General features: G+C 42.6%; 2 non-coding genes and 1 pseudogene across 2 annotated transcripts; 2 read left to right on the forward strand and 1 right to left on the reverse strand.

Moving 5' to 3' along the window:
- Positions 1–3,243: 3,243 nt before the first annotated feature.
- Positions 3,244–3,362, reverse strand: LOC112484911. The gene has a single exon (XR_003048298.1). It is a non-coding gene; the product is annotated as a 5S ribosomal RNA (ribosomal RNA).
- Positions 3,363–6,665: 3,303 nt separating this feature from the next.
- On the forward strand, positions 6,666–7,348 carry LOC102884934 (annotated as a pseudogene).
- A 2,862-nt stretch (positions 7,349–10,210) lies between these two features.
- Positions 10,211–10,317, forward strand: LOC112484940. The gene has a single exon (XR_003048301.1). It is a non-coding gene; the product is annotated as a U6 spliceosomal RNA (small nuclear RNA).
- The last annotated feature ends 411 nt before the right edge of the window (positions 10,318–10,728 follow it).

Consider the following 10,728-nt stretch of genomic DNA (forward strand, 5'->3'; position numbering starts at 1 on the left):
AGCCTCTTTTGTTTGGCTTGCTTTCCAAACCCAGTTCTCTAGCCCTCCTGGTTATTTTGTGAACTCCCAAAGATCCTTTTGATAAAGTCCTATTTAGTTTAAATAGACCAGAATTGCTTCCTGTTGCTCAAAGCCAAGAGCCCTGGCCATTACAGGTCAGTTGCCAGATTTTGCCTGGTTTCCCTCAGTGAGACCACACAGGACATCATCAATTCCTAGATATCTCATGCATCCAGTCCATTTCCTGGGAGCTCCATATCCCAGGACCTCAACCTGTTGATCTTACATCAGGAGAACTGGCCTGGTCTGACAGAGAGTTCCATATCCATCCCAGGCAGCTGCATGATGACATTCCTGGGCTCCATCTCAGACTCTTTTCCATCAAAGGCTTTTCATTGACCATGACCTTTCTTTGGGTATGAGTGTGAACCCCACACACATACCTCCCAAGGTCATCTATGCGGCATCCAGAGAACATTTCTTCTTTCTCCAAAGGCTTTGGTTTTTGTTAGCCTTCACTCCGCACTGAGACAGAACATCTGAGAGCTCTACTCAGACCCTGAAGATTCAGGCTGGGAGTGCTGGGGTTCCTGCAAAAATAATGGCTAAAGATCATGCCCCAGGTTCAAGGCCCCAGCTTTACCATCAGCTCACGATAGGGTATTGAACAAATGGCTTACCCTCTTGGGACCTTAAGAAGAGGGGAGACTGAGAGTCCGACCCTAGGAAAGTGAACAATGCTCACAGCCAACAGTAACTGGGAATAAAGAAGGACCAGGAAAAAGGCATTTTTCACCTAGATAGAAAGCCTTGGGGTCAGACCAGTGGGTGGAACTGACAGGGGTTTGATTCAGTCAGAGACGGGCAGGAGCCAGAAGGGGCTGGGTTCCCACAGCTCAAATTAGCCTCCGGCTAAGTATAGACAGGAGTCAGGGTAGGGGACTTATCTCACGGAATGGCCCAGCTGGTAGGTAGACTGGAAGTCCACTGGGATGACAACAACATGCTATAAACTTGGGCTTCTCTCTATGGCATTGTCTTTGTTCCCATGATCTTTGCTTTCCTAGGGTATCCCTTAAAATAGAAGTTATGTCCAGAGAAGTATGTGTGCCTTGAGGGCAGCTAGAGCCAAGATGCTGCTGTGACTAGAGAGGCCAGAAGTGATAGGGCCACCACTGTCCTGGCTGGGATTCTGCAGGAAGTAAGAATAGCTTTCTGTAGTTGAAGTAGAAGAGAGAAGGGCAGAGGGGGCCCAGCAGAAGAAAGGTACTTTTCTCCCCTCTGACACATGAGCAGCAGAGGTTTAAGGACATCATGGAGTGCTGGGAGTTGGGGTGGGCTGGAGGCAAGATGGAAAATCACCTCACCACCAGAGTCTGGCCACAAATGCCAGCCTGCCATAGAGCTACCCCCAGCCATGCCCTGAGGGAAGAACATGGATTTTGGAGTCAGACAGACCTGGGTTCAAGTCCCTGCTACTCCATTCGATAACCATGTAATCCTAAGCAAGCCTTTTTTGGTACATTGGTATGCGGGCAATCCCCAATGAATCATGCTTCCCAGTATGTGTGCCTTCATGTAGCCTCCTCCCACATTGACTCTGGTTTTAGCCGTATGACTTTCTTTGACCAATAGGACATTAACAAGCATAGTGTAAAGCAGAGGATTAGTAAATGCTTTCACATTGAGGCTTTCCCTCTTGGAAAACTTCCTCCTGGAACCCAACTGCCATGCTTGGGGAAGCCTAAGCTAGCCTGGTGAAAAAGGTCATGAGAAAGAAAACCAATGCAGCCCAGACAACAGCCTACTCCAGGACCCTAGGCATGCGAGAAGCCTTCTTTGACCTTCCAGCATGCTCTAACTGCCAACTGACTGTATCCACATGAGAGACACCAGCTGACACCACCTGGAGCCCAAGAACCACTCAATTAATCCACAGAATCACAAGAAATTATCATTCATTCATTATCATACAGCAGTTATTTTAAACCACTAAGGTTTGGAATGGTTGGTACACAGTAATAAATAACTGCAACACTGTTTAAACTTTCTAAGCCTCAGCTGCTCCCTCCATACAATGGGGTAGTAATATTTTTTCCAAAAATTATGAGGAGTAAATTTAAGACACAATAACAATGATCACTTATTGACCACCTACTGTGTGTTGGGCACTGTGGAAGGTACCTTATGTATGTACTTTAAAGCCTCTAATCTGCAGTGCGTCTCTGAAGTAAGTACTGTTAGGCCCATTTTACTGGCCAGAATACTAAACTCAGAGGGCTGAGTAACTTGCCCAAGGTGGCATGCCTAGGGTCAGAGCTGGGACTCTAACACAGGTCCGTCTTGTTTTAACTACTATAGCCTGCAGGGCCTCCTCCACTGGCACCAATGAATGTAAATGGATGGCCTTCCAGGAAAGTGCCAAATCTTCCTATATTTCTAGAACTTTGTCTTTGTAAGATGGTTGGAGGAGGGAGGCAGGGGCATACTCACAAGGGTGGCATCCAGCCCATGTACCCTTGAGGGTGGGTTAGCATGGCTCCATTTGGTGCCAGTCCTATGCTCTTGGTGCTGCTTTCGTGGGCCTTGGGTCATAAGGGATGACAGAACTCAAAGGAAATTTTCACTTCTAGGAAAACAGTTAATAGGAGTCACAGCCAAAAGGCAGCTTATTTCTTAAGAGGCAGGAAGTGCCTTGGCCACGGGGTGCCCTACCCCCATGACTGGAGTGCCTCAAGAAGCCAGAAGCCAGCCCATTTGTCACTCTATGAAACAGCTCCCCTCAAGACACACACATACACACACACTGACCATGGTGGAAGCGGTGGCTGTGGGAATCTGGCTTACAATGGAGTGGGGCTGAGACATGGCCAAAGGTCCCTGATGACCCAGATAGATGCTGCTGGGAAATTCCTCACCGTCCCAAGGACCGGTGAGTGACATTGAAGAGGATGGCAGAAGGATCTTTCCTTGCCCTTACCCCAAGCTAATGGCATTACTCTCCAACTCCGAGGCCCCTGTGTGGGGTAGGGAACCTCCGAACTAAAAAAAAAAACTCCACAATCCCCCTTTCCTTGATTTCACCCATCTTACTCAGAAAGCCTTTGCCTTCATAGGGTCCCTTTCAGAAGTGCTCACGTATGTGTGGGAAAAGCTGATCTAAAAGTATATTGTTAGAATAATCTCAACTTTGCTTAAGAATTGTGTGTGTGTGTGTGTGTGCGTGTGTGTGTATTTTTTAAATGCCTACAGCACCTGGTATTCCCAGGCGGTCTCCCATCCAAGTACTAATCAGGCCCAACCCTGCTTAGCTTCCGAGATCAGATGAGATCGGGCTGGTTCGGGGTGGCATAGCCGTAGACAGAATTACATATATTTGAAAATTCATAGGTATCTATGAAAAATACATGAAAAAAGTGGCAAGAACAATCTGAAAATGTTGATGATGATTATCTCCAGGCGGTAAGATGAGGTTTTTTTCTTCTTTATACCTTTCAGTACCTTCGACTTCTCCACAAAGGGCACAATTGCTTTTAGAATCAGAAAATAAACTATTTTGTCTGTGCTGTTTTTTATGAATGCGTGTGGCCTGGAAAATTCACACCTTAAAACTTTTACCACCCAGCATCTTCATTATTTGTTCGCACCTGCATAATTAGCTAGTGTCTCGGGACACCTTAGTCTTCAACCAGGACACAGATGGGAAGGGAGTAGCACCAAAGTGCAAGGCAAAAGGGGGCAGGACCACTCAGGCAAAGCAGAGGGGGTGGAGTCAGAGAGCCTGCAGCCTATGCAGTCAGTACCTAGGGACACTTCCAAATATCTGTGGGCTGGAGACCTGGGACCCACAGCATTGCTAGGCTGGGCTGGAGAGATTGCTGGAATGGGGCCACCCCTGCCTGGCCTGGGGCTGTGAGGGCAGATGGTCCTGGGCTTGAAGTAGAATTCTGAAGCGGCTTATGCATGCCACCTGGTTCACACTACACTCCATCACTCAGAGTAACAGCCCCACCTCACAGGCTGAGTGTAGATTAAGGGAGATGAGGTGGTTCATACGCAGTGCTCAGCACAGATCTTAGCACACACTAAGCACTGAATAAATGCAGTTATGATTATTAGCAATAAATGCATGCCCATAAGGACTAACTCTCCTAGGTGAGCCCAGCATGTCACTCATGCCCCACCCTCAGCTGGCCTTTGTGTCCCTGGTTGGGTCCTGCTGTCTATGCAGCTAGATATCTTTTTTCTACCCCAGAGCAATTTCCAGATGTGCTACCTTGGCCAAAGCAAGCTGCTAATTAGCATGAGTGAGAAAGCCCAGATGATACCACCAAAGGCCATTAAAATACCCCAGATGACCTGAGGTGTTTGCTTTACTTCCTGTTAACTCTGCTTGGAGCAATGCCAGTACCCTCAGCCAGAGTGGGACTTAAGTAGAGCAGAGAGTGTCTAGGGAAGGCAGACACAATTGAGAATGGTGAAGTTCCCTCAGACAGGGGAGTGGGGCTCAAGATGGGCTCCTCTATCTTCTTGCACTTTCAGGCTTGCAGTGCCCAACTGCTCACTTCCTGCTCTGACATGCACACTTGCTCCCAAAAAGGGGTTTGAAGTAAGTCGTTTACATTTTAGTGTACATTTCAGCGTTCCCAGGGACTCCTGGTTTCATCGTGGAATAAAATATTCTCTTCCCTTGAAATCTCACTCTGTGTGTATTGGCGGTGGTGGAAGTGGTGCTGGTGGTGGCGGAGGGCGGGGGGTCTTTGGCCTTAAATGAGAAAATGGGAAGGAGTTCTAACTTTGGTATTTTAGCCATCCCCAGGCCCAGCTACCCACATCTGCAAGGTCAGGACCTCCTCTACTCTCTGAGACCAGTAATGTAGTATTCACCTTTATTTTTCATTAAGGTGACTTGAATAAAAGCAAGAAAAGCTTCTCTCTGTACCCTTAAAAGAGAAGAATTTAGAGAGTTAAAAATGTGTTAAACCGATAAAAAGAATAATTATGACACAGAATTCAGAAATTATAAAAGGAAAGAGACAGATGTGGCAACACGAACCTCCTCTGTAGTGAAATATAGCATCAACCAGAGATTGCAAACTGATGTCCTACAGATCCCACCTAGCCCAAACGCGTGTTGTTTCTTATAGTGCTTAAAATTTTTTGAACAAGTTGCCAGCATTTTAAAATAAGTTTTCCCATAAAAAATCTATATTTCCAGAATTTCCTGAAGAATCAGAAGCTCTAGCACACTGGTTTCCACCTTCCCACCAGCAGTGCTTGACCAGAGCCCAGCAGAGGGATGCACACTCCAGGCCTGCCACAACCCTCTGAGCCTGCATCACTTATTTACATTTCTTACCTAGCCCCACCAGACCCATGAGATATGCCATGAACAAAATGAAAAGACAAAAGGTGCTCTAGGAGAACATGTTTGCAACACATCCAACAAAAATTTAATATCTATTACATATAAATAAGAACCAAACTGTTCCATAGAGTACCAGAGAAAGTGTAAACAGGTTAATTCATAGAAAAAGACATTCAAAGAGCCAATAAACATGAGAGATACTCAGCTTACTGGCGATTAGGAAAATGCAAATGAAAATGAAAATATTTTTTTTTCAAAAGCCATCAAATTGGCAAAAAATCAAAAAGCCTTCTAACATCACTATTGGCAAAGATGTGGGGAAAGTACTCACCATGTTATTGGTGAGTGTGCAAATTGGTGAAATCTTTAGGGGGCAATCACCATATTAAATGCATGTACATTTAAAGAAATGTAGGTAAACTTTTATTGAAGTAGAGCATGCCTGCAGAAAAACACACAAATCATGTGTGGCCCAGAAGGCTGAATACACCCGTGTAACCATTGCTTAGATCGAAGAAAGACAACGTTATCAATACCCAGAAACTCCCTGTGTCCTCTCTCTGTCAGTAAACCTCCCCAAAGGTAACCACTACCCTGACTCCTAACAGGATTTGCCTGTTTTTGAACATTCCGTGAATGAAATTATATAGTATATATTCTTTTGTGTTCGGTGTCTTTCACCAAATATTATATTGTTAAGCTTCATCTATGTCGTTCTATGAAGCAAGAACATTCATTTTTGTGCTGTATAGAATTCCATTGCATGACTAGATCAAACTTGATTATTCTGTTGTGTGATGAAGAACAAGTGTCGCTGCTACGAACATTCTTATATGTGCTTTTGGTGCATATAGAAACACATTTCTGTCAAATATAATAATATAATATAATATAATATATAATATAATATAATATATATAATATTGACAACACTTTCGCTCTAGGAATCAATCTTACAGAAACTCCAGAGAGAACAAGACTGCAGGTGCAAGGGTGTTTATTGTAACATCAGAAAATAGTGGTGTCAATCTCTGTGTTTACCATGACAATAAGGTTTAAAAATATAATGTTTCATCTTGACTCGGAATAGTATGCAGATAATAAAAAGACAATGAGCTACATATGTAAGTTCTTATATGTAAGGCTGCCCATACATCATCAAGTGAAAAGAAGCATCCTGCAACAACAACAACAACAACAACAAAACAGTGTGATATAAGAAGCATATCCAGTGTTAAAAGAGCTGTGTGAGCTCCTGAGAGGTGGATAAGAAGAGCGGAGGCTGTGTCCTGGCATCATGAACATACTTGATCAGAAGATTAACTCTGATACACTCTAAAAATTTTCTCACATAACCCTCATTGATACAGCAGCACCTGAAGAAAATCTAAGCCAGTTTTGGCCTCTATATTTGTGGCGGCTTCAGGGGCCTATGTCCATGTGGTCACTTATTTCATTCAGGCTGGCCTGTTCTCTGCCCTAGACTCCATGGAATTGATGATTTAGCTGATGGCAACACCTCATAGCCATAAAACTGAGCAAAAAAAACTGGGACTTCTTGGTGGATTTGCTTTTCCTACAGGAGTTGCCCTGGGCCCTGCTCTGGAGTTGTGCATTGCCATAAACCCCAGCATCCTTCCCACTGCCTTCACTGGCACAGCATTGATCTTCACCTGCTTTTCCCTGAGTGTACTTTATGCCAGGTTCCAGAGCTACCTCTTTTTGGAAGGTATGTTGATGTCACCCATGAACCTGAAGCTCTTGTCTTCTCTGGGGAATCTTTTCTTTGGATCCATTTTGTGCTCATGTGTGGCTTTGTCTTTTCTGATACTCAACTCATTATTGAAAAATACTAAAAAGGAAGATAAGGATTATATATGTCACTGTATTAGCCTCTTCTTAGATTTTATTACTGTCTTCAGAAAACTCATGATGACCCTAGCTATGAATGAGAAGGACAAGAAAAAAGAGAAGAAATGAAATGACCACCTGGCCTTTTCCAACATGGCTTTCTTTCCTTCCATCCCTCAATTCCTTACAGGTGGCGTGTTTTGTAATAATGAAAAGCATCAGAAAATAATAGTATAATATATTATTATATATGTATATACATACTACATATGCTATTAGTACACAATAGTATGATATACTAATAGAATAGTATGATTTCAATTTCTAAACAAACAAAAGATAAAATAGAACTTTATATATAGAGATTTGTGTGCATTAAATATCTGGAAGGACTTTTCACATATATACCAGGGACGAGGGATACAGTTGGGGAGGAAAAGGGACAAGATTTTACATACATTCTATATATCTTAAACTCATCTAGTTTTCTCCATCCTCACTGCCATTGTCCTATCTAAGTCACCATTACCTCTGGTGTTGAAAATACAATGGTTTCCTTACTGGTTCACCTCTCGAGTCCTTTCTGTCCATCAGGAAGGTGAGAACTCAGCAGATAGACTGTGGAAATGTCGGCCTCAAGAGCACACTAGTGTAGCAGCGATCCAGGAGTCAGGTGGCCACTATAAGATGGCCTGTGATACTGCCTGTCAAGTAAAAAAAAAAATATCTTGCAAAAAAGTAGGCAGAGTATAATCTCATTTTTAAAATAAAAAATTTTAAGTTTAAACAATACTTTACAAGTGATTATATATACATGTTCATTCAAGTATTGGGAAGTCACAGGTAACACAATATCTCATTATCCACAAAGCATGTATTCCTCTAGGAACAGCTGTACCATGGCACCCTAGTGACCTTCCACATGTCCACATGGGCCATGAAGGCAAAGACTTGAACCGCAACTAATTTGAGTCTAGGCAGAACACAAGAAGATGGGGAGGCCTGTGAGAAATTGTTCTGAGGCCATCTTCTATTCGCCTCTTATATTAGTTTGCTTGGGCTGCTGTAACAAAGTACCACAGACTAGGTGGCTTAAACAACAGGAATTTAATTTCTCACAGTTCTGAAGGCCAGAAGTCCAAGATCAAGGTGTCATCAAGGTTGGTTCCTTCTGAGGACAGAAAGGGAATTATTTGCTCCAGGCCTCTGTCTTTGGCTTGCATATGGCCAGCTTTTCCTGTGTCTTCACGTCATCTTTTCCTCTGTACATGCCTGCATCCTAATCTCCTCCCATAGATACCAGTCAGATTGGATTAGGGCTCACCCATATGATCTTATTTTAATTTTATTACCTCTTTACAGTCCCTGTCTCCAAATACAGATGCTCCTCAACTTATAATGGGATTACATCCCAATACACCCATCATAAATTGAAAATATCATAAGTCGAAAATGTATTTTATACACCTAACCTACTGAACATCATAACTTAGACTAGCCTGTCTTAAAAGTACTCAGAACACCTACAGTTGGGCAAAATTATCTCACTGCCACTGCGTAGCATCATAAGAGAGTATAGTAGCACATATCCCTAGCCTGGGGAAAAGGTCAAAATTCAAAATTCAAAATATGGTTTCTACTAAGTGTGAATCACTTTCATACCATTGTAAAGTTGAAATATTATAAGTTGAACCATCATTAAGTCGGGGATCATCTGTGCAATACATTCTGGAGTACTGATGATTAGGACTTCAACGTTTTGAATTTCAGGAGGAGTGACATAGTTCAGCCCAAAACACCCCCCTAGCTCCCTGGGAGGCTTTCAGGAGACCATTTCTCATCACTTCTTGGGTTCTGATGAGGTATGAGACTTTCATATGCCCCAACCCCACCCCAGGATAGAGTTGCAGACCATAAACTGCTTACTTTTTATACTGCCTGTCAAGAGTTCGCTCATCTGGCGCCATTTGTTTCAGTGTCATCCTTTTTGGTGTGGAACAAGGACTCAGGGAGCTGGCACCTTTGGTTAATTTTCCTTACATTGTTTATGTAAATAATGAACTGTCCAAATCTAAAAGTGGCTACTGCATCTTTACCAACCAAAACCAGCCAGGCCTTGGCCTTGGCTTTCCTGGAAATTCTTCTGTGTGCTTGACGACAGACACTGGAGTGTGTTCCTTCTTTCCCCTCATTCAGCACCCCTGCATTTGAACTTGCTTGCCATTTGAAAAAATGGATTAACTAAAGATAAAACACAACTGTATGTGCATACTTGTGTGCGTTTAAATATTTAGAAAAACTTTTTACATATGAACTGATAGCACTGATCACCCTTGGGGAAGGAGGATGAGGTATGGGGAAGGTATGTTAATATTTTATATATATTTTATACAACAGGCCCCAGAGGACACGGACAAATTGCCAGAGGTGGGAAGCCTGGCCACTAATGGACAAAGTTGAGCCCACTCACATTTAACATCCTATACAGGAATCCTTACTCTCAATTCCTTCCCCAACAAATAAAAATTTAGCTGAAGAAATCAAAACAACAATGAGAGAACACCTCATACCCATTAGGAGAGTTGTTATAAAAAAACAAAAAACAAAAAACAGAAAATAACAAGTATCAGTGAAGATGTGGAGAAATTGGAACCCTCGTGCACCGCTTGTGGGAATACAAAATGGTGCAGCTGTTGTGGAAAACAGTAAGCCAGACACAAAAGGATAAATATTGTATGATTTTATTTATATAAGGTCACTAAAGTAGTCAAATTCATAGAGACAGAAAGAATGGTGGCTGTCAGGGGTTGGGTGTTTAAGGGGTACAGAGTTTCAGTTTAGGAAGATGAAAAAGTTCTAGAGATGGATGGTGGTGATGATTGCACAACAATGTGCATATACTTACTGCCACGGAATTGTAGACTTAAAAATATGGTTAAGACGGTGAATTTTATGTTACGTATTTTCTACCACAATAAAAAAATTAGTATAGTTCTGGCTTCTGCAGCACATATACTAAAATTGAAATGGTACAGAGAAGATAAGCATGGCCCTTGAGGAGGAATGACACACAAATTTGTGAAGTGTTCCATATTTCTTTTTTAATGCAGAAAAATATGAAGGCTAGAATAAAAATGTCCTAGTATCCTACTACCTATTTCACCACACCTATACAAAAATAGTATAAAAAATGAACTCTTCTAAAGTAAACTTTATACTCCACACACACAAGAAAAGTTTGGCTAAAGATTTGAGAGGCTTTGCTACCTGGAGATGCAATTTAATAAAGACACCAATTCCCTTGCTGTGGTTGTTGACCTGTTGAGGGTGGGATTAATCTTACCCACCTGTGAGCTCATTGCCAGAGAAACTCCCCATGTGGGGACAGTCTTGAGCCAGAGAGGTGGACACACTGTGAGCACATCTTATCCCTTTTCTATCTTCTCTGTCTACAGCCTGGTGAGAGAACACAGAGTGAAAAGCTGAGACATGCAGAGCTTTTCTCGAAT

Source organism: Pteropus alecto, unplaced genomic scaffold, assembly GCF_000325575.1.
Source record: "Pteropus alecto unplaced genomic scaffold, ASM32557v1 scaffold28, whole genome shotgun sequence".
Lineage (NCBI taxonomy): Eukaryota > Metazoa > Chordata > Mammalia > Chiroptera > Pteropodidae > Pteropus > Pteropus alecto.